The following is a 25,030-nucleotide window of genomic DNA, read 5'->3' as shown; positions in this document are numbered from 1 at the left end:
GCAGTAGGCTTTATTTAAATGATGCAGTGTTTGTCCAATACCCCCCCCCCCCCCCACCACTACCCATCCTTATTTCTTTTTTCATTTTCTTCGTGGAACAGCCGTCCAGATTCCAGCCATCTCCCTCCATCCAAACCTGTCTTCTTAACACTGTTATCTCCCTCCTTTTATCTCCTAATCAAACTGTGTGTTTTCGCCCCTGGCTCTGATTCAAATACCCCAACCACTGTAATTTACACCCCACCCCCCTTGTACTAATTATGTAATAGCCTGTGTCGCCTTGGTTTTTCTCGCCAGTGGGACCACAGTGGCTCAGTTGCAGTCTTGACCCCGAGGTTGAAACTGCGTCTCCTGCAATGCTGCGCAGTTATAATTAAAATTGGTTAGAGTTATTTAACCAGCAAATCTCTGCCTCCCACTGATTGCAATTGGTTTATGCATTAAGTGTGTGCTTCGGGGGTTCAGCCGTGTGATGGACATCTAGACTGCTGTTCACTGGGAGTTGAGGCATCAGTAAAAAGTAAAGCTAACTCAGTACAAATGAAGGTTAAGGGATCGCCGCGTTGCCGCATTTACAGACAATCAACACCGCATGACAGCAATTTATGCGATTTCATATCAGGTTTGAGTTTGTTCAAAGGGACAAGCATTATCTTGAGAAAGAGTATAAGCTATTTAACTTTATACATCACCACAGATTCTATTTTCTAAGACTTTTGATAAATGTCACTGAGGATTGATGAACCCTCATTATTATAATACACCAGTCCAAAAAATAGACCACTTGCTGACTTTTTAATAGCTAAATTGTCCTGTGCATTTGCAAACCGAACATATAGAGATGAAATAATTGAACTTCAAATATTAAATTAAAAACTAATAGAATATAGTTCTCCTTTACTATCTCTTACTAGAATAGTAAGATGCAGGACTAGACATAAATACAAATAATATGTCACTATCAATAAAAACAGTTAACACCCAAAGGCCAGAGTAACAGTGTAAACGGTCATCTTTTTAACTTTTAAAGCTCAGTTCATGTATTGAACTGCGTTACGCTTGTTTTTACAATTTTAAGATTTTATGAACTCAAACCTGTAATCTGGCATCTGGTTACTCGCCACTCTTATCACACTACAGCTGACTTTGCTGGTTTATGTTGTAGGACATAATATTAGTCACACAAGCAGTTACGAATGTACACAACAGCCTCAGCGCCCCTTAAATTCAAGTATCTCAACTCTGTTTTCTTTAATTTGTCGGCCATCAGTTTGTTGAAAGGTAGAATAAAAAGTTTAATCCACGATTGGCTCCCACCCAGGTCCTTGTTCCCTAGTGGTCACCATATTACTGGAGCCCATCTGCTGTCTTACACCTGTGTGGCCATGTGGTGTTTTAAATCTCATACTGAAATGAGAAACATGTTCTTGTCTATTAAGAAATCAAATCTTTCCATTTTTTTGCTGTATTGGCCATACAATGCTTGTTATGCTGCAAAACAGTTACATTTTCAATTAGAATAAACAAAAGGTTCAGCTGCTCCTCTTTGTGTATCTATACAAACCTCTATATTGAGTCAAAGAACATGAGTTATTTTCAGCTATTTTTTTAGTATAACATGAATTTTACATTCACAGCTGCATCCAGCTATGTGATCTGAGGGAATTGGCAATTGGAAAAAACAATAATAGGAGGAGTTACCAGACAAAATCTGAACCATCAAATAGAGCCACGGGGACACGCTTACATGGACTCCGACCTCTCAGTAAATCAATACAGGGAGTCATGTCTCCAATCCAAAGTGGCTTCCCTATTTCATCCAGTAATGTTTGCTTTGTCACACCGTTTATTGCTCACTAATAGAGATATGCCTTATCACTGCATAACCATGATATGACTAAGACATACCCTGAAGTGATAAACTTAACACACTGGATTACTTTAATTAGATTATTCCCCGTGAGGATTGTCAAGAATAAAATGAGAAAACAAAATGCACTAAAAAGGCCTGGGTGTTTAAATCTTTGAGCGTTTTTTTAAAGGCCCCAATTTTGCAATCCAGAAAATCATACTCAACAAATAAGTGAAAAAACCGTATTAAATGGTCCACAATAAAACAAAAAGAGGCAGCAGCAGATAACAATAATTGCATCGTCGCCATTATGCCTCTCTATTTGTTTGAAATAGTTTGAAATTAGCGTATACGTTAAATATATATTATATATAATATATATATATTAATTAAATATGTAACATTTGGATACATTTCTTCAAAGCGTTCGTGACATCACATTTTTAGGAGAATGGGACTGACAAAAGAACTAGAACCATCATGCCGGCTATTACAGGTGAGAACTGAATTCATAGATCTAAATTGTCTCTCTGGAGGCCACACTACAACAGTCCTCTGAACAATAACATTAGCATTTCAAAGTTCATATGGCAATTTATTTCCTCCGCGAGAGTGAAAGGTGGCGATAATGTGCTGCTTTAATAGCCTTTTTCAGAGTGGTGTATTTATCAAATGGAAGTTATTTTTTTTAAGCCTTAAGGTGATATAACCAAAACTGGAGATGACAGGGAATGAACTGTACCTTTCCATCTCAATACTGCAGTGTAAAACTCCAGAAGACACGGCCCTCTTCTGTACACACGCGTGCCACTTCAATACTTCCGATTCTGTCTACTTTGTAAAATTGCAGCTGCCTTGATCTCGCTTCCCGCTCCCTCGTGAAGTGGAAACCTGGCAGTCACAGGAACACGAGAACCCTGCTGTAGACTGCATTCAACATCTCTTCAAATCTAACTTCATTTTCATTGGCATTTAAATATTGTCATCATCTTTTCCACTCCATATGTCTGCAGTGCTTCTTCCAAGTGACGATGACCTTCCGTATGAAAGAAATAAGCTCAGCTAGAGGCATTAGTGAGAAATACATCTAAAGCCCCAGCCCCAACCCCAAGGGTTGGCTCAATCACATATTATCACAGGAATATAAGCAGGGAGATACTTGAAATGATCAGCAGACAGGTGTGATGTAGTGCTTTCGTGTGCACACATGAATAAGTGAATGATTTCAGAATCAACAGAAGAGATATATCAGGAGAAATCTGTGGGAAACATGTGAATGTTGGAACGGGGCCTGACACAAATTTATGATTCAATCACAACATTACAGCTCAAAGGTAAACCAACCAAACAAAAAGCTTTGTCATCATGTGCCCCTATTAAAATCTCTATCCCAACAGGCTCCTCACACAGAAATGCACAATGCATGTCCTATAAATAAAATAAGCAATACCCTTAGTAGGGTCAATTGTAAAGTCCCCTAAGGAGGTTGGGTCGCTAACCCCTCATCAATAATGCATCACCGACTGGATTTACCATCCACCTGGACGACAGTATGTGCAGACATAGACATTTTCAAGTAATACTGCAATTCTTGCATGATCTCTTGACATCTCAAGAATCCTACTGCCAGCAAGAAAACTATATATTCCTAAAATACATCAACTTAAAGAATCACACAATCATTGAAATATATTGTAGTTGCAAGCATTATCTCAGAGCTATGTTATGGTATGTATGTAATCCAATGTAAAATGTTGTATGTGGGCTTTTAAGCTAAAGAATATTATGCTAAAATAACTAAATGTGATCAAAATACATGGGGAAGGAAGAGTATATTACTCGTTACAGAAAATACCTACTATATTTTGCAAGAAGTAACCTTATTCTGTCAGTCATTGAGTTCCACATTCCATATAAATAGAATAATATATACTCTGCATAGTAAATTCAGATATTTCAGCAGAACCATCACGCTCCCATCCACCATTCTGCAATCTCTACTTCCAGCTGTAGGCAGATTTTTCTTTGCAGAAATGGTGACAACCTGCGCCGCATAAAAAATGGGTCGATTTCCGATTTCTTGGTTGCATATAGAGTGATCATATACCGTATGATTCAAGCATTTTCCCTGCTAGGAATGTGCTGAATTTGCATAATAGAAACACCGTCTGAATTATTATATGACATGCAACTAGGACCCAAAGAGGGTCGTTGAGAAAGTCAATGAAGCTTCACCGGCTCACAGTTTGTAAGCTGTCAGCTAAAATGACTAAAGTAAAGTGTGTTTGACAGCTTGTAATGACATAAGCCACGGTAATTTTAACATGGTTTGTTGCCCGTGGTGTCCACAGACCATAAAATTAGGAATACTGCCAACTCCGGGGCAGTAACAGGCAAAGCGAGAGGCTGGTTAGAGCTGCTAACAAGTTCCATCTGCACAGCACTACCCGATGACCTGCGTATACCTGCTGGAGACGTGATTGCTGCATCCTCAAAATGTAACACTGCTTCCATTTGGAGATTACTCGGTGACTCATCCTCGATGGATACACTCAGGAACACACACACACACAAAGACACACTCACAATATATCACAACGTATCATCCTACAACGTGTCAGTCAGTGAGTGTGGTCTATTTCTGACGTGACTGATCTACAGAACCATTATTTATGTTGTCTGCAGATATCATTTCCTCATTTAATTATCAAATCATGATTTAATAAATGAAACGCTCCACACTTACTAACCCCATTCAATAGGAGATGCTAAGCCTGAGCCTTACACATTTAATGGGGTTCCAGGTTTTTTTCCAAGTTTTAGCGCAGCATGAGAGTTTCAATGCCATTTTACAACCTCTTCCCAACTGAGAAAATGAGGTGATGGATAGAATTATTATCATTTTTGGCATGAAAATCCAAAAATGTAACAGGAAAAAAATATGCAAGGCAAAAATATCATAAATCAGCCTTCAAAAATCCCATATCAGCGGAACCCTGGCACACATGCACCCACGCACACACAAAGCGTGAATAAATCTCACACCTTGGTGGGTTTAAGCTGTTCTACACCGTTTCCTTCTTCTGAGCCAGCCAGCTGCCAGTCCATCACCCCCCCCCCCTCCCCAATTCAGCTGCAGCAGGGTTCTTATCCTGTTTGGTTCCAAATGGTTTGAGGTCGGATCAGCCTGAGTTCATAACCAAAAAGAGCAGACACACAGAACGTAGACAGAGTCTGTCACGGTTTGGTCCCTCTTCCTGTTTTAGTTTGGGTTAACTTCACTTCCTGCCTTGTCTTGTGATTGCGGGATTGTCTCCACCTGTGTCCAATCACCTGCACCTCCCTTGTGTATTTAAGCCCTTTGTGCCTGTTGTTCTTTGTCGCGTCATTGTCCATGTTACTGGTCGTTGGTGCACGTTGTCTTGTCTGTTTTTTTTTAAAATAAAGAGCACGTCGTTGGGAGACCCTGCGTTTGAGTGCTGCTTCCGCCTGCACCTCCACCGTTTGTGACAGAGTCAACAAATAAAATCATTTCCTTGTACACACTTTGTGTGAGTGTTGATTATTATCTCTGCATGGCCAGCGGCATTAAAGTGATACTTGAAAACCTCACGGTGTCGACAGGTTAAAATCCACAGACTCTGGCTCTTCCCCCGCCTGATTCCCATTAAGGTCCCATGCAGGATAGGGGTTCCTTTAAAATATCTCACTGGAGTCACTCATGTGCACAAGACCCATAAAAGCACAGACTATACTGCTGGTGACAGACTAAAATCAGGCTTAATTAAAACAATATTACATTGCTTTTTCAGAAGAAGTCTGTGCCCGCTTATCAAATAAAGCCAATGTGGTCGTAGCTTTCACAACACTCCTTGCTCCGTGTTTAATCCTTCTGAGATGGAAGCAGCCGGCCCACTGGGTCAAAGATGTCATGCATTTCTTCACACTTGCAAAAGTTAAATATACTCTGAGTGTCCTCCCAAACCTTCAGTACCTTTTCTTGACTACGACTCCCGCCCCCCATTTAATTTACCACCCCCCCCCCTTTTCTTGTTCGTTTTCGTTACTTTGCCTGTCAAATGTATGCATGTGTTTGATATTATTCATTCGTAGCCCTGCATCGGGTTGGTAATGAGGTTTTGAATCTCAATCTGTAATTGTCCTGAGACTTGTGTGAATCCTCTTCCCTGCTGGGATGAAAACACATTTCCAAAAAATAAAGGATTGCATTTCTTTTAATTTGCGATATGTTAATGTTCCTAGCATCACTTCTGCTCTCATGTCTGAAGGATGAAAATGCACACGATTATCTTAGTTTATCTGAGCTCAAAACTTTGCAAAGTAAGGCAACTCTGAACCTCGTCCTAGTAAAAAACCTTTCCCTACTTTGGATTTATGTTCATTTATTTATGGCAACTCAACAATGTCGTACAGAAACAATACACTCTATTAAATGTGCATATAAATGTAATGGAGAATGTTTTGAAAGCATAATAACAGACATAATAATAAGAAAAGTCTTGCAGTTCTGCAGTGGCCTATAGTCTCAACCTGGAACTCAATCAGATCTTTGTTTTGACAGAGGAATTCTAATATGACTGGATTTACACAAAATTGATAAAGCAGTCCTTTGCTCGAGGCAGCATATTTTAGTGGATACATATCACTGCAGGGACAAGAATTATGCGTCATCTCTGACTTTTGGATTTGTCCTCGGTAGCTTATAGAATATCTCCTGTGACTTATAGCTACGTACTGTGTATAGCAGCACGTCAAAACAGAATGGCAAGCCATTCCCTCCAGCAAATAATTCCCTTGTCAATAATGCATGAAGTCATATAAATCGCAATATGTCTGTTTATCTGGCCTTCCCAAGGTCACTTCAGTGCCTCGGCTTTGTCTTCTCATCTGTTTCCCATCCCGCAGTCCTAATTTCTTTGCCGCAACAGCCATCTCAACATTATCCCTCATCATCCTTTCAATCCGGCTCTTCATACGGCCTCCTAACTCTTACTCAGCCGTGTATAAATAAGTAATGACCATCCTGGCATTATAGTTTGTTAGTTAGTTTGTTTTCTTACACCCAGGCTGCAAAAATACAAACATCTCTGCTCTGCTAAAGAGCATGTCTGTGCACGTGTGCACACTGCAGAGCTGTATGTGCACGCACATGCACTTCGTTGTGCACAAACAAGCGCTCACACACCCAACAGTACAGCTACTGCCCCGAACATCTGCTGAGCCATCAGAAGTCACGGCTTTCTAAATTAAATAACATCAAACTAGATTAAAATAAATGAAACCTCCTGGAGGAGCAGAGGATAGAAGGGTTATGTAGGGATAGTGAGGGGGAATATGAGAGGGAGAGGAGTGGTAAAGGCAGCTAACAAGTTTATCTATATTTAAGGTGAAAGAGAGGTCGTGGAGAGAAAGAAGAGAGAGAAGGTGAACTTAAGGAGAAAGAGAGAATAATGCAGACGCAAAAGGCAGGGACGAGCAAAAAGGTTACAGTAAACAAACACATGATGAGGAGTCAGGAGAACTGCATGTGTTTCTTCAGGTGTGTTTGTGTGTGTGTGTGTGTGTGTGCATGTGTTCTCCCTTTTGTAAACCAAATCTGAAGAGACGATAATGTATTGGAAACACACGTTGTTTCATGTGTGGCCGGCTATTCATTCTCAAGCGGCAGGAATATTCAACTCAGCTGCCATGGGAATTGCCATGGCAACATATTAGCTTTCTGAGTCATAAGGTCATTGGCCCAAACACACAGCTTAAACCAGAGCTCATTTCTATGACAGCACTTTGAAACATTTTACAGTAAATCTACCAGTCTGAAAACAACGCTTTTTTTTCAGTTTTGATGAAGGGCCATAACATCGCTGGGGAAAAAAACTCAAAGTTCAAAGCAGAAAGAAATGGATCAACTACATAGCACCACAATTTGTGAGCAATGCTCTTCCTCTCTGATAGTGAAGTGCCCCATAACGTCCCCACTGCAGCAGGTGAATGGAAGAACCATGTTTCCTCAGGTGTTTAATATCCCCCCCGAGAGGAAGCAGTGAGCGGGAGACGGATGCACTCAACAGACGAGTGGATCTTCATTCGGTACGTGGCAATAAACCAGCCTCAGAGGCTCAAGGAGGCAGACACCCAACATAGTCATGGACCCCCCATGTGCCCCATCACCCCGAACCCACAAATCATGGGCTGTAACCTGCTCCGCTCACCCCACTCAGTCTGACCCGTCTTCCCCCTCGTTTGTCAGTTCCTCTGAGCCTTCCCTCCTTCTCATGTGAGCCCCCCTCCTCATCTCATTCCAGTGCTTTCACCATAGATTTTCATTCGGCCCCCCTTATCCACTCAAATCTCACCATTTCATCGTCAACAGTTTTTCATTGGATATGTCTCCCCAGATTCTTCCCCCATCCTCTCACCTCATGCTGGCAAGATCTCCAGAGATGAAGAGAAGGAGGTCAGCTTTGTCTCAGCACAAGTTAACATTTAATTTCCACTGCGTTGGGGCTGAGAGGATACAGGATTGATCGTTGTGAGGTACAGAGCAAAGTAAACAAAAGAGAGCCAGAGAGAGCCAAGTAGAAAGTAAAGAAGGAGAAATCAGATTTATTCTATGGGAGATTATTATAGCGTGAGAATAGAGCACCAGGAAACGTATGGATTTGTTTTGAATGGGTAAAAGATGCATTTCTCACTTAAATTGCGAGGTCGATAAGCCGGTTAGAAAGACAGATTATTAAATCATGTTACTTCTTCTAATTTGTCCACTCCCGCCCTTAAAAATCTTGAAGCAAGATCAATAGATTTTCTTTGCAGACAGGGACAGAAAAACCTGCATACGCATCGTTTACACAGGGAGAAAGGAGCATGTGTTAGCAGTTGCCTATTTGAACATCCAACACAAGCACCAATCAAGTGTAGTGTGTTTGTCCACCTGATGATGGTGAGTCTGATATTATCCTCATTTTACTATAAAAGGCTTTGTCAGTGCTGCTTAAAGGCGTAAACACATGTATGACATGAAGTGTTTGCTTGACTGACAGGTGTCAGAGTGTTAAACTAAACTGTGGTGGTTGCTGCCGGCTCACTACACCTGAGCTACCGCCCACTGCCCAGTTCACTACACCTGAGCTACCGCCCACTGCCCAGTTCACTACACCTGAGCTACCGCCCACTGTCCGGTTCAGCAGGTCTTAGATCGCTTATTTTTATTCTTTTTTCTAACCTCTTAGATTTGTTAACACCCTTCTTGCAGTCGCTACTTGTTGCAGTCGCTGGTTTCTCCTAAAATGTTTCCTATCATCTACTTTCATATGTAATATTTTTAGGTTTGTTAACAATGTCCCGTTTAACTGCGATGATTTGGGAGAGTCAGATAGAATGCACAGGATCTATTAAGTATGTGATTGGTCATAGTAATGAGTGACACTTAGACCAGTTTCACCAAACAGGTGTTAGCTCGCTCACACGTACACACCCCCCTCCCCCCCCCCATAATAAACTCTGTGTTCTATCTCTCAATAATGCCTTTATATACTGCTTTCAATGGTCTCTGACCAACCACACAGGAAAACTCTCTCACCTAAGCTACAATAATGACCAAGAAGGGGGATGGTCGATGCTTTAAAGAACCGTTGCTTATTCATGTCTGTGGTGAGATTGAACGTGGCCACTTTCTGCAAGTCACCAGCTGTCGCACAGCAAACACAACATCCCATCTGTATGCAAACATGCACAGATGTTCATAAACCCACAGGCTCTCCTTTTACAAACAAACATGAAATAAATCATTTGTTTGGTCGGTTTAACTGTTGCAGCACGGTGGACAAAATTGTTTTATTTTAACTATTTATTTTAAGATTAGAAAATATAGAAATCCTTTAAGGGATAACCATAGTTCAGCATTATTTCTTTGTTAGATTTTTCAATAGAATAGCAGAAAAATCTAATGCTGTTTGGAGGCGGGTATGAAACCTTTGGATCAACACAAGACAAAAGAGGAGCGGTAATCGCCAGAGCTTCAGCTTGGCACGTGAACACGGTGCGAGCAGCTCACCTGGATGTGGGACAGCCAATCAGAGACCAGCATACCGGTCCATGTTGTGTGAAGACATTGAATATAACACACACACACACACAGAGCATCTCGGTGTGAGTGCAGCGGACAACATTACCGCAATGTCCCAGGTTAAATACTGGCCTTGGGACCTTCTTCATCTATCTCCAAATTCTACACTACCCAAAATGCCCCTCAACAAGAAGCCACACCCACCCTGGCTGAGGACAAATTGTTTTGGTCATCAATCAAGAATTACCCGCGACTTCAACATTACATTTTTTTCTTATTCAATCTTTCTGAACAACACAACCGCGAGTCTCTTGTCGGCAGCTATGCCAGCACCTGCACAAGGAGCATTGATTTTCTGCGAATATCAGTGCCTGTGTGTCCTTGATTGTGACTGTGAGTGTGTCAGTAAGCGTTCATGTTTGTGCTCGGTATTGATTCTGCAGCAAGAGAATCAAAGAGATGAGGGAGGAAGGGGTTCTAGTGCACAATAAAAGGCTCGTTTGTGTCACTCGGTTTATAGCTTTAGATCTTCACCCCTAATATTCACTCGCAATTTTACACGGGGCAAAGGTACGAAGAACATAAAAGACCACATGGAAGATAAGGGAGGTAAAGAGAGGTGAACCTCAATCATTTGTTCTTTTCAGGGGATCAAACTTAAATGGAGAAAGTAAGGAAGAAGAGACATTAAGGTTTTTTTCTGCATGTAGAATGTTGCTGGTGCCGTGAATGAAAATAATGAGGGTTGTGTCTCATTGTTGTGTCACAAAAGGGAAAGAGTTAACTAGAAATATTGTGGAATAAGAATTTACAATCAAGACTGTTGGTTAAAATAAATTTGAGTGTTTGGACTTTGGAACAAAAGGTGTGTTTGTGAGTGTGTGCTTGTGTTTGTGTTTGTCTCTGCAAGCGTAGGTCTCTGTATGTTTGTCACGTCTGTAAGTGTGCATGTTGGAGAGTAAATATAATCTTATTCAGGACTACATCAGTAGAAGGACGGTGGGATCAAGGACGTACTTAATATGGAACAGTGCCCACCATTAGCATGATAGTGAACTGCAGATTAACAAAACCAAAGCATCCAAGCCCCTCTTCTGACTTTTAAGTCCCTTGTTCCTGGAATTACAGAAAAACCATTTCTTTAGAACTGACAGAAAGAGGTCATTGCACGCTTCTTTCTTTTATTGATTTTCAACACATTTTCACATTCATCCAGATCCTTGTGTTAATGCAAGCAACTCATTTCCTTATTCTGTGTGTTTACAGTATGTTTTGGTAAAAGTCCTTTGAGTGAATTACAATCAAATCTGTTTTTGTTTTGCTGTTTTAACAGAGACATGGCACATCGTTTAAATCTCACTTTTTGTTAGTCAGTGCCACAATTGGGATGCACTGGAGTGCAGGGAACAAAAGGGGTGGAGGAGCGGGGGGTGGTGCAGGGGGGGCAAAAGAGGCAATACACATTTGCTGGCAATGGTTTCGATTTGTATTAGTTAAAAATGATCTCGTTGTCACATGTCGTCTCTCACCTCCCACTTCAGTCCAGACTCGAGTTGCAAATTGGACAGTGAAAAAATGAGCTGCGCATGTGACAGGAGGTATTGGCCTAGATATCCACTTACTGCACCAGAACCCCAGAAATATAATTCCTGGCTTATCAGTCATCAGAGTGACAGCCAATATGTTCAGAGATAGAATGGAGAAGAACACCATACAGGTTTAGAAGGGTTTAGGTTACACTCTAGGTTTTGTATTGTATTAGTATATTCTACCAATAGGCCACAACTGGAGGCTCAGACTGAAGAGGCAAAAACATTCTTACATGTGCAAGCGAAAATCTTAAAGCACACACACGCACACACACACATATACACACAGAAACACACAAAACACAGGCGGTGTTTTCAAATTACTGACATGAGGATTCTCGAGGGGAAAGGAAAAAAGAAAGTCATCCTGGGACCTGTAGTACCTTCAGGCGTAGTTGGACCAACAGCGTTCCCACTTAATCACAGCCGCTGCCAGCAGGTCACGTGATCAGGGAGGAAGTAGGCCATAAGAGGGAAGAAGGTGTGTGTGAGCAAGAAAGGGAAAAGGTAAGAGTAGGAGACCGTAGAAGTATAGTTAGGTCACACAAAAAAAGACACACACATTTTAATATCGAAATTTACACAGACAAACAGGGAGAAGATGCCAAATCTAACATGATAAGATGGACAGCCTGAGGATTTAGGAGGTTGAGCACCCTCTCCATCCCCTACACACACACACACACACACACACACACACACACACTGACATCTCTTAAAGATAAGCTGCAACCTGGATTTCTTATCCATCTCCTTTTTTCTTTAATTTGCATATGTTTTTGCTTCTTCCCCTCAAGCTTTAGGATCAGAATAAAAACAACTCTGTTTTACTTTGAATCCTTCAACAGCACAAATGTGCACAAATCATTTATGGATTAAAATAATGTGGTAAAATCCTTCAAATCTGTCAGCCTCCAACAACAGTGGCCAGAGCTGCAGCTTATTGTTCTGTGCAAACATCAATCATTCTGCCGTGTGCTGTTTCAACTGCTTAGTCATCTTATTCAAATTGTCCTTGTCCATGCATGATTATAAACTAAACCATTTCAATTTTGACACTTCTAGCAGAGTTGGAAGTCATGTTGTTGCTAAGCTGCCAGATGTTCTCCAATGGCCCAGAGTATGTGGAACTTGATCCTTGTAAAAAAGGTCACCACAAGCAACTACTTACACGTCGTCATTCAACACATAAATCAATTTTTCTGCTGTAATAACCCAATTCTAAGAGCATCAAATACACAAAGCACAATTTATCATGTTGAAGTCAATGTAAACATAATGATATGTGATCCTGACCATTGGACATAGGAAAGTTACAAAAGCAGTGAAAGTCTATGTGTGTTTGTTACTGCTAATCTGTAATGTCAGGTTTCGTCAGAGGATCGGAGACAGTAGGATTTAAACGCAGATTGTAGCACAGAAAAAAGGCAAAAGACAAAAATGCAAAGGCAAACATAACCAATTGTCCAAAAAAACAGAGATACTGAACTGGGAAGGTGCAAGTGATTGCAGAAGGAAAGAGAAGGAAACAACCAGGGACACGGCAGACAATTACTCTCACGTGGGAAAATACACCAAAGCAGTCAGTGAAGTTAACCAAAGGACACAAAGTGGCAGGAAACTACAAAATAAAACAGGAAAAAACCCCACAGCGGGACATGTGGGGAGAGAATATTGAGAGCGCAGCTATGGACACAGACACAGTTAGACTTTGTTAAGTAATAATGAAACACAACAATACAAATATATAATTAATAGAATAACATTTATATCATTAATTGCATTTGTAATTGTGATTGAGAGGACAAAGGATGTGAATCCTGAAAGTGCTTTCTCAAAACAAATTCAACTGAACATTTCTATCTAAAAAATGTTTTGCACAAGAACAAGCTCTAAAAAAATCCTCATGGTTGTTGAAAGTCACAATGCAACCTAAAATATATGCTTTGAAACTGGCTGAAGGCTTCTTGCTAACTTCATATCATATCATGTAGCTCATGGATGCTAAATAGTTTTTAAATAGTCCATTATACAGAAGACCGGAAAGAGAAGCCACACATAAGCTCAGAAGAGCGTAGGATCAATATCTAATTTGACACAGCCATCCCCTTCATTAGATCTGCTGAGCAAAGCAAAAAACGCTAAGTGACCTCCGATCCCAGAGCAGTGAAGATTACCCGGTGGTGCGGTTTTAACGACAATTTGTTGTAAATGTGTTAGCCTGTTGCTGTGATGGTAAATTATGATGAATCAGATAGTTGCTTCCCTAAAGGGATAAAAGTCTACGGCAGTGATTGCCTTAATTTAAAATTTGTTTCCTGCAAGTGCCTTCGTCTTTCAAACAAGACCTTCAAAAGTTCTTGCTTGATTATTTGCTTCCACCACCAAGAGTTGAAAATGAATCTTGCTTGTTTTATCCAATAGTAGTAGGTCAGAAAAGTGAAGTTTTAACTTCTGTGTAAAAAATCGTTGGTGGAGGAGAGAATGAGGAGAGCCATGGTAATATTTTTCTAAATATATTCATAAAGGGTACATCTTTTGCCTTCTTTTCAGAGTTAAACAACAATAGCTTCTGTTCCATGACCGTGGAGACACATAGCTGACTTTAGTGGCCAATTAAGATCGCCAAAGAGAACGGCTGATTGATTTAATATTAGTCAAAATGTAACAATCTGACCGCCCTTGGTTGAGAAGCATATGAATTATTAAACTGTGGGTGCAAGGTATAACTGTAACAATGAATAATACATTAATGATATTGGTGCTATCAGTTGGGAAAGTAATGCCTGGGACAGCAGGGGTTTGTGTCTCTATGATGGCCTAATCCGATATTTGATACCCTATAAAAAACAGATCTTCATTCAATCATCTAATCTCTGTACAAGTCAAAGAGCAGCAGGAGGGATAGTTCATTATTTTTTACACCATATCACAAAGCAGCAGATTTATACTGTATAGAGTGTTTAAACAAAGAGTAAGCACACAGACATAACACACAAACACACATATATCACACTGAAACAAGCCCTGTAGATATGGAACAGTCTACATCTACCATTTGTTTCGTGCCGTCAGCTCCTGCTGCAGTTTGACAGATTAGACGGCACAGACTCACACACACACACACACACACACACGTATGAGCACATGAAAACATTGAACCGCATTACCAAGGACCCATCAAACGAGCTTGCTCAACTCTTCTGCAGGTATGAGGGCATTTTAATACGAATAAGCACAAGTGCTTCGTAAACAGCTTTCACAAACTGAACCATTACACCAGCAGGATAAACTACAGCATACATTTGAACAAATTCTGCTCAACGTTGTAGGCTTGCAAGCAATGTAACCCCCCCTTTTCTCTTCTTTGTCCGTAAAGAAGCGGGCTACTTTTAAATAGAACTCGATTCCCGGGCCACACCAACACAGCGAGAAAACGACCAGACAAATTATATACGTATCAAAACAATAATTTATTTCTATTTAAGATAAGTTTAAGAATTTTAAAACACATCAAGTAAAAAGCCAGGAGACGATAAAACCCGAGGGATGATTCGATCCAGCGTAAAAGAACCTGTTAAGGTTCAGTCCAGAGTGTGATTTGATCCGGGTTTTCCTCAGTCCCAGGCACCGAATGGATCACTCTCACGTGATTTCAATGAGTCCGTTTCACATGAAAGTGTCCGGGGACCAGGGTTTCTGGGGCGCCACTCTGCTCCTTCACTACGCGTCTCCCCAATATTGTTCCGCCGTCAGCTGCCGGACCGGGCACCTTCCATTAGGGAGTAGCGGACGTTGCCCTTGGGGATTCCAGGAAACGGCTCCAGCAGGGCACAGGGGATCCAGCCAGTGACTCCGGGGGACACACGTCCAGCCGTCCGAGCCGCTGCTTCTCGTGCAGCACGCCTATCCGTTCCCTGGAAAGAGATCTCACCTCCTTTTATTGGGAGGGATCTTCCAGCTGGCCAATCCGAGCTAATTAGGTGCAGGTGTGTCAATTAATCGTGAGAGGGAAAGAAATACAAGTTGACAGCTATATTCAATAACGCAAAACCACAGCAACAACTAAGAAAATCACAGCAAACAATATATAGAGACCACAGCAAACAATAAGTAACTATACAAAATAAACTAAACTCAATCACCTGCTCACTTAATTATATTATGTGACACTCCTCCCCCCTTTAACCATTGTCGTCCCGACAAAGTCCTAGTGTCCATACCTGTCTGGAGGCCTACCCCTATTTTGTCTCTGGGACCTACGCAGGGGTGATCCATCTCCTGGCTCAAGTCCCGCCATAGGGACTACTGGGTCATCGTCCACTAAAACTGCAGGGGGGTCGCATGCTATGGGCACAAGGGTCAGAGGGAACAACAAGGGCCCAGGATACAAGTCATTTGCAATATTAGGGTTCACCGTTTCAGTCTCAGGCGCTTGTTGAGGCTCCTCAGGGGGTTCGAAAAGACAAGGCCTCAGGTGATTCCGATGGATTGTCCTGATGGGGCCCTCCTTTCCTTCAGGCTTTATCTGAAAAACTGGCAGGCCTGGGCGTAGTTGGTCAATAACCACATAAAGTTGGGGTTGCCAGTGAGGTGCCAACTTCCCTTGCTCTCTGCGACGGAAGTTGCGCAAGAGCACTCTCTCTCCGGGCAACAAGGGGAGGTTCCTTGTTTTCTGATCATACCTGGCCTTGTCCCGCATTCTGCTCTCTCTGGTTTTTACTGCCACCTGTCTGTAGACTCTCTGTAGGGTCTGATTGTGTTGATAAACCCAACCCTCCAAGTCTTGTCTTTGGGTCAATGGAGGTGCACTGACAACCGTTTCCACTGGCAGGCGAGTGTGTCGGCCAAACATGACAAAGTGAGGGGTCAATCCTATGGTCTCGTGAGGGGTGTTGTTATACATCTGCAGGAGTGTTGGCAAGTGATCTGGCCACCGTACTTGGTCTTCTGGGCTCAATGCTCCTAACAGAGAAAGAACAGTCTTGTTAAACCTTTCACAGGCCCCATTTCCTTGGGGCCTGTAGGGTGTAGTTCGGATTTTGGTACACCCATACAGACTGCACAGCTGTGCCATCATGGTTGACTCAAAGGCTGCTCCCTGATCTGAAAGGATTCGTTCTGGACATCCCCATGGCTGGATTAGGTGTCGCCAAAGAGCACGTGTCGTAGTGGCTGCTGTCTGGTCCTTTGTAGGGACAGCCCATCCGTACTTGGAAAACAGATCAGTTATTACCAACAGATAAGGATAGGCATCACCATGCCTACCAAGCGACAAATAGTCAATCGAAACAGTTTCCAAAGGATATGATGCAAAAATAGGCACCATCGGTGCCCTTACCTCTGGTCCTCTTTTCTGTTGAGTGCAAGTAAAACATTTAGATGCCCATTCTTTCAAGTCAGCACCCATCCTGGGCCAATAGAAGGTTTTTCTTAGCAAGCCCTCAATCTTTGCTATCCCCATATGGCCTGAGGCGTTGTGATACTTCTCCCACAACTTCTGGGTCTTGTCCATGGGAACCACGATCTGGTGGAGGCTCAACCCTGTATGATGTTCTTGGGCCTTCCGCTTTAACACACCCTCCTGGATGTGTAGTCGGTTCCATTCCTTTAGGAGGCGTTTTGTTGCAGGCAAACACGCTTTCCTCTCCTCGGCTCCTGGGAAGTGATTTCCATCCACCCAATTCTTCATTTGGGCCACCGTCGGGTCTTCCTCCTGCCAATCCTTCCAATTGTCTTTGGCTTTTGTGCTGGCCTCTGACTCCACCATGGCTGTCCCCACTTGGGCCTGTTTGTCAGGCTCCATTTCCTGAGGTAACCTAGACAAAACATCAGCATTACGATTGGAAGCACCAGGGCGATACTTAAGTTCAAAATCAAAATTCGCCAGTTGTGCTGCCCACCGCTGTTCTGTAGCTCCCAAGTGTGCTGTATTTAGGTGGACGAGAGGGTTATTATCCGTAAAGGCCAGGAATTTATTCCCCCACAAATAGTCTTTAAACTTTTCAGTCACCGCCCATTTAAGGGCTAGAAACTCCAGTTTAAAAGAACTGTAGTTTTGATCGTTCCTTTCGTTGGGATTAAGGCTCCTGCTGGCGTAAGCTATAACTCTCTCTCTACCATCCTGTAGCTGTGCCAACACAGCCCCCAACCCCCCCAGGCTGGCGTCAGTATAAAGATGGAAGGGTTTTGAGAAGTCAGCATATGCTAAGATTGGGGCACTCACCAGAGCAGTCTTCAAAGAGTCAAATGCCATCTGGCAGTCTGAAGTCCAATTGATGGCAGTATTTCCTCTCTGCATACTAGCAGAACCTACTAGGAGAGCATTCAGGGGTGCTGCCGTTTTGGAAAACCCCTTCACAAACCTTCTGTAGTACCCCACAAACCCGAGAAATGATCGTACCTGCTTAATGGTAGAGGGGATGGGCCAGTTCTCAACGACAGCCGTCTTTTCCGGATCTGTGGATATCCCCTCACCGGAGATGACATGGCCAAGGTACGTGACTTTCTTCTGGAACAGGCTGCATTTGTGGGGTTGCAACTTTAAGCCATGGGATGCCAACTTCTCGAAAACCTGCTCCAGATGGTGGATGTGAGTGTCAAAGTCCGGGGAGTATACAACAACATCATCCAAGTATATCAGGAGAGAGTCATGGACCTGCCCGCCCAGGCACCGCTGCATCAGACGTTGAAACGTTGCAGGTGCATTACAAAGGCCAAAGGGCATCCTTAGAAACTCATACAAGCCCAGGGGTGTGGTGAATGCAGTCTTCTCTCGATCCCTCGGGTCCACATCTACTTGCCAATATCCACTGGCCAGGTCCAGGGTAGAATACCAAGCAGCTTGCTTGAGACTGGTGAGGGATTCTTCTATCCTTGGCAAGGGGTAGGCATCTTTGTGGGTTAGGGCGTTGAGCTTCCTGTAGTTGACGCAGAAACGCCAGGATCCATCCTTCTTCTTCACAAGGACAATTGGTGCTGCCCAAGGGCTGGAGCTTTCCTTTATGACATCATTGTCCAGCATGTTTTGCAGAAGTTCTCTCAATTCAGGATAAAGGCTTGGTGGAACTGGCCTGTAGCGCTCCCTGCTGGGTGGTGCAGAACCTGTAGGTATTGAGTGGAGGACTGCACTGGTCTGGCCAAAGTCCTCGTCACCCGCTGCAAAGATGTCTCTCCATCGCTGTAGCAGTGAGTCCATCTGCTGTTGTTGGTCTACTGTTAAGCCATCACCTTTCAGTAAGTCGACTGGATGCTGTTCTTTTGTGCTGATGTGATTGGTTTGCACAGCCACTTCCACCACACCTGGATCTACAGTCCTCAAGACAAGGTCCTTTTCCCCTCGAATTTGCTTTGGGTCAACCTGGAAGACATTAGCAAGGGGGCGCCGTTGAGGTATCAATACAGGGTAAGGATTTAAGTTACGTACCCTTATAGAGAGGCGTCCTTTCACCACAGTGGTAACAGTCCGGGCCACCTGCCACTCATCATCTCGTTCTGGGCCTTCCACCAAAGCACAAAAATCCGACCTGGTTTTCGCACCATAGAGGTGTGTCCACAGCACCATCTCACTGTTAGGAGGCAAATAGACTGGATCTTGGCGGGTTAACCTGGCCACTCCAATCAGTCCATCAGATGATTCATCCTGTGACACTTTTTGACAAACAGCAAAAGCACGCTGCCATTCCCCCTTTGCTTCACGCGACATAGTTGCACCAAAGACAGTCAGGCCAGGGTGGACTCCCTGAAACAGCTCCTTCCAGCAGTGTGAAATGACATTCATCCCTAGGATTCCCCTTTCAGCACTCAGGCACTCATCCTTTACAATGATAACACCTTTACTTGGCACTGTGACTCCTCCCACAGAAAAATCCAAGATGGCGTAGCCAGTATATGGGATCTGTAGTCCATTAGCTGCTTTTAGAGAAAGCCAGAGCAGATCTTGTGGGCTTCGCTTCTGCTCTCCACTCAGCCATTTCTGGAAGAAAGTTTCACTGAACAGCGTAACTTGTGAGCCTGTATCAAGCAAGCAGGGCAATTTCACTCCTGCAACAACAACTTCAACTCCTGGACACATCCCCACCAGGGATGGTTTGTCCGTTTGGTCCACCTCCCCAACCACCTGGCTCTCAGTGGTCGGGGCAGCTAGTTTAAATGCCTCCTCCCCTGTTGACAGTACCTCTGGATGTGACCAGCTTTCCCACAGCCTCTGCAGATTGGTTTGCCCCGGTCGTCCCATTCCAGAGTGTGATGGCGCCTAGGGGAGGTAGTATAGTGGCCTTCCCGAACAGCCCCCCTAGAGGTTAAGGGCGGGTCTCTACGCACCATAGTCTGAGAAGAGAATTGGTGTTTAATCTCAGCAGTTAGGGTTTCTTTAAGGACAGAAAATTGGTCTAAAAATTATTGTCTAAGTTCGGCTCTTACTGTCTCCCTCCACTCCTCTAGGCTAGGTGCGACCATGGATGGGTTTGGCTGTGGCACAGAGATACGTGAGGCACGGACAGGCTCCATCTTGAGCTCAGCTTCTAATGCTTTCACTTCACTACACACTTCGGTAAAGGTCAGTGTAGGCATTCTACGCACCTGCCTTTGGAGTTCTTGTTGTACCACACCAGGCCTCAAACCCAGGACAAGCTGGTCTCTAATAGTCATCTGGTCCTGGGCAGACCCCGCTGGTTCCTGCTCCTTCCATGCAGAGAATAACTCCCGGAGACGAAGAATAAAAGCAGCAACAGTTTCCTCTTCCTGTTGGAGACATTTAAAAAAACGTGCCCGGAGTTGGGCTACTGGGGTTACATGCCCATACAGCCTCTTTAGCTCCTGCAGCATGTCGACGCTTGTGGAGCATCTTCCTGGGTTCAGTAGCCTCATCTCTCTCTTTGCGTCACCCTCAAGTGCCCCATATATAAAATCAACTTTCTGTTCCTCATTTAACCCTTGTGCCCTCAGCATTGCCTGCACCTGCCCACTCCATTCAGCAAAACTCATTTTACTAGAGTCCCCATTAAATCTTGGGATCCAGGGGACTCCCATAAACCAAGGCATCATCATTGCATTTATCACAGGCGGACTAGGCGGAACACTCTCTGATCTGGCCCCAATTCCCTGTGACACACTACACCCTGGACCGTCAGGCTGCCCTTCATTTTCGTCTGCCATTCCACGCTGCATGGTGTGGGAAGGGAATCCTGCCGACAACGCCACTAATGTAACCCCCCCTTTTCTCTTCTTTGTCCGTAAAGAAGCGGGCTACTTTTAAATAGAACTCGATTCCCGGGCCACACCAACACAGCGAGAAAACGACCAGACAAATTATATACGTATCAAAACAATAATTTATTTCTATTTAAGATAAGTTTAAGAATTTTAAAACACATCAAGTAAAAAGCCAGGAGACGATAAAACCCGAGGGATGATTCGATCCAGCGTAAAAGAACCTGTTAAGGTTCAGTCCAGAGTGTGATTTGATCCGGGTTTTCCTCAGTCCCAGGCACCGAATGGATCACTCTCACGTGATTTCAATGAGTCCGTTTCACATGAAGGAGTCCGGGGACCAGGGTTTCTGGGGCGCCACTCTGCTCCTTCACTACGCGTCTCCCCAATATTGTTCCGCCGTCAGCTGCCGGACCGGGCACCTTCCATTAGGGAGTAGCGGACGTTGCCCTTGGGGATTCCAGGAAACGGCTCCAGCAGGGCACAGGGGATCCAGCCAGTGACTCCGGGGGACACACGTCCAGCCGTCCGAGCCGCTGCTTCTCGTGCAGCACGCCTATCCGTTCCCTGGAAAGAGATCTCACCTCCTTTTATTGGGAGGGATCTTCCAGCTGGCCAATCCGAGCTAATTAGGTGCAGGTGTGTCAATTAATCGTGAGAGGGAAAGAAATACAAGTTGACAGCTATATTCAATAACGCAAAACCACAGCAACAACTAAGAAAATCACAGCAAACAATATATAGAGACCACAGCAAACAATAAGTAACTATACAAAATAAACTAAACTCAATCACCTGCTCACTTAATTATATTATGTGACAGCAACACTACCAAAATAGTTGCAGCATGACTCGCCCTAAAACAACCAACACTAGTTGCAGATTTGAAGCGCTGGCCGTCACCATCTGGATTTCTTGCAACAAGTGAACAGACACGGCCATATTTGCAGCCTGTTTGAGAACTGGAGGTTGCAGATTGGTCGAGACGGCGCTATCAGCTGTGAGCGCAGGAGCCGTGAGCTAACCTGTGAGGCAAGGTTACTAAAAGCACACATGGCGGGCCCGCCGCGTGTCAACAGAGAACGGAGAAGCTTGGATGACAACAACAACGTGAAAGCATCTCTATTCTCTGCTACGGTAAACATTAAACACTATACTGTATACGTTACATTTATAGATAATAGCTGCTTGTTGAAGTGAAAATGCTCTGAATGTTCCATAAAGATCCTTTAAAATCAGGAGAGAACTTTTTTCTGTCTTTATCCTCAGTTAGTTAGGTCCATTCTCCAGCAATATACTGAACGCCAAACATGACGTGGGTTTCAACACAATTCTTATTAAAGAAATAATGAATAAACATAAATCCCAGAATATGGCAGTATTATTCTAATCCCTATAATGCACTGCATTATACCCTGAGCTGAACCTAATCCCAAATATGTCTTGACAGTAAATGGTCGGATTTCTAAGGCTACAAGATAGACTCTCTGTTCTAAATGAAGCTAAACGTTTAAAGCTAAACGAGGGCTTCGCTGAATCCATCCGCCAAAGAAGAAAAGAACTACGCCCAGCAACGAAGGCAGCTCGAGAGAGAAGTGACATTTCATATGTGAGACATGATGAACTTATTGTCCATCAACCCAAAACCCACAAAGAAATGTGTCCGGATCCTTAGTCTCCAACATACGAATGTATTAAGTAGTTTTTTATCTTTGTTTTTTATCTGTATTCACAATTCTTCACATACACAATGGTCTACAACACATCTGATCTGGAAGGACAGACCTTTACACCTTTTATCCCTTTACCAGCGACCTTTTTTAATTTTGATGATGACCCAGATTTAGATTACTTTTCCTAACTTGCTGTAAAGAGAATCTCCAGTTAGAGTATGCAGTCGATTTTCAAGAAGGTTTATATTGAAATCGCCTATGATGTAATAAAGTTCATCCTCATTGTCTATCAGGTCAAGAGAACATCCCACCCTCATTGAAAACTTGATGTCCGAGTCAGGTGGGCGATGAATAGCACCAACAATAACGTTATTTCCACCAGAGACACCGGAGAGCTCTGAAAGAACAAATTCCACCTCATCCCTCTCTGACTCCAAAGTGAGATCATCCCTAATTTTAAAATCATAGTCACTATGAATAACCGGAGATACTCCACCTCCAGATCAGTTCCTTCTTACATGGTGAACTGAGTTGTATTTTGGTATTTTGAAGAAGTCTCTGGAGTCCTCAGTAAGCCATGTTTCTGACACGGCAATAACAGAAAATTCGTGCTTCAGTAGGGATAAATAATGAATTAATTTGTCATAATATCTATGAAGATTTCTTATATTCAGATGAAAAGTGGAGTATTCCACGGCAGAGAAACACCTTAAACATAAAACCGGGTTTCATCACGAAAACCATTTAAAATGTCCCGATTGCAGTATTGTTCTTAGCCTTCTAAATTTGGGGAATATCGATCTGTATTTATTTTTGTTAGAAAGAAGACAATAGAGATGACAAAGCGATATGATATACTTCAGGAGTTTGGACCTTTCTGTATCTAAGCCGGCACACAAACTTTAAATCAAAGTGATGAACTGTAAAATAATCTCAATTTGGCTGCATTCAATGACCATAAACTGAATGATGATGGATGGGATTAAGATGCCCAGTTCTCTCCCTGTTGTTCTTTAAAAAAATCGCCCAATCGCCACAAAAATGGGTCATGGGATTGAATTCAACTGTTCCTCCTCCATGTCTTCCTCAGTCGTTCATTCATTCCTGTCCAAGTTCACCATGGTGATACCAGGCTTTCATCTGCAGTGGAGCAGAATAGCCACGAAAGGATCGATACCTCTGAAGAAGCAATGCGGCTTGTGTGAATCCCCTTGTGGAACTTGGCGTCTTGCCAAAAAACAATTCTGCAGAAAATTCTGTTTGTGTTGACTGTGTGAGAAGAAAATATATTTGGTTGTGGTTTAAATGGATGGTAAAAGGCTGTCACCTGACTTCACCTCCTCCATATGTCTCATGCTCATTGAAAAGGTGGTTTGCGGTCTTGCTTTCGCTGAGACAAGGCTTCCAGCATCCAATTATTTCACTCCCGTAAATGCCTTCACAGCAAAACCCCTTTCAATGGCCTGTTCTCACTTTCTTTCTACAAGTAGGACGTGATTTCACTCCTTTATGTCTTTGTAGCCGTTCCTCTCCAGTCAGCGCTGCCTCGAAAGCAATTCACACTCCCTAAACGTAGCGCTGCCCCTTCCCTCCTCTTTCTCTAATCTGTGTGCCAAACGCCACGGGACCGATCCCCGTAAGGACAGATGGGAGAAACTGTCTCGGGGTCTGAATAGCTAAAGAGGAAGCAAACTCGTCTCCAGGGAAGATGAACTCTCCGAATGATACTCAGTCTCCCAAATTTGATTTTCCTGTCTGCTGGACATCACACTGTGATGAGTCCCTAGGAGGGAATCCCTCTCCCTTATCCACTTATTTCCTTTCACTCTTCTTTAGTGCTTGGAAAATCCTTTTTTGTGTGTAAATCCGAGCGGATCCATCATTGCTGTTGAGACAGTAGATGCAACCGAAGTTCCTTTTATTTATTATTACTGTGGATGATCCAGTTGAATTTCAGCTCTTTAAAAAAATAAACAAAGCGGAAAGGCACAAAAGCAAAAAACACTGTAAGCCAAACAGTGGACCCATTTCTGTTTGACTTCTACAATGTGTTGGACAGTTTCTGTTTTGTTCAATTGCTATCAAAGATACATCCCTTCTTACTTTCACAGTGCCTTGGATAAACAATTGAACAATATTAAACATTAAAAGTATATGTATTTATGTTTTTGAACTATTTTAGGCTCTAAAATATATTGCGCACAATGAGGCAATGAAAGGCTGCCCTGGAAGACAAAGGCCCAATCGGCCCAATCCCAATAACCCGCCCTCAGGCCTTAAGCCCTGAACCATCGGGAACTTAATTGGCGCCACTCTGTAAATTGTGTGACGGGCTGCAAAGGCTCACAATGGTATTTAAAGAGAATAGTACAGCACAATGCGGCGACATGGCCCGTTAACTGGGCAACATCAAAACATGTTACATAAGATAGTTTAGCTTTTCCCACACCAGGCACTCGCATTACAGAGTTTATACAATAACTATTTTTTGTCCAATTAAAAAAGAGCAATTAACGCAATTTTACATTATCCTTATGAAGGGGAAGTTTAGAGGACTGCAAGCATTTAGCAGGTGACAGTTACGTCCCTCGGGACGTTGGGTTGGCAAAATTGCCATTTA

Source organism: Pungitius pungitius, chromosome 16 (assembly GCF_949316345.1).
Source record: "Pungitius pungitius chromosome 16, fPunPun2.1, whole genome shotgun sequence".
NCBI lineage: Eukaryota > Metazoa > Chordata > Actinopteri > Perciformes > Gasterosteidae > Pungitius > Pungitius pungitius.
This window is presented reverse-complemented; position numbering follows the sequence as displayed.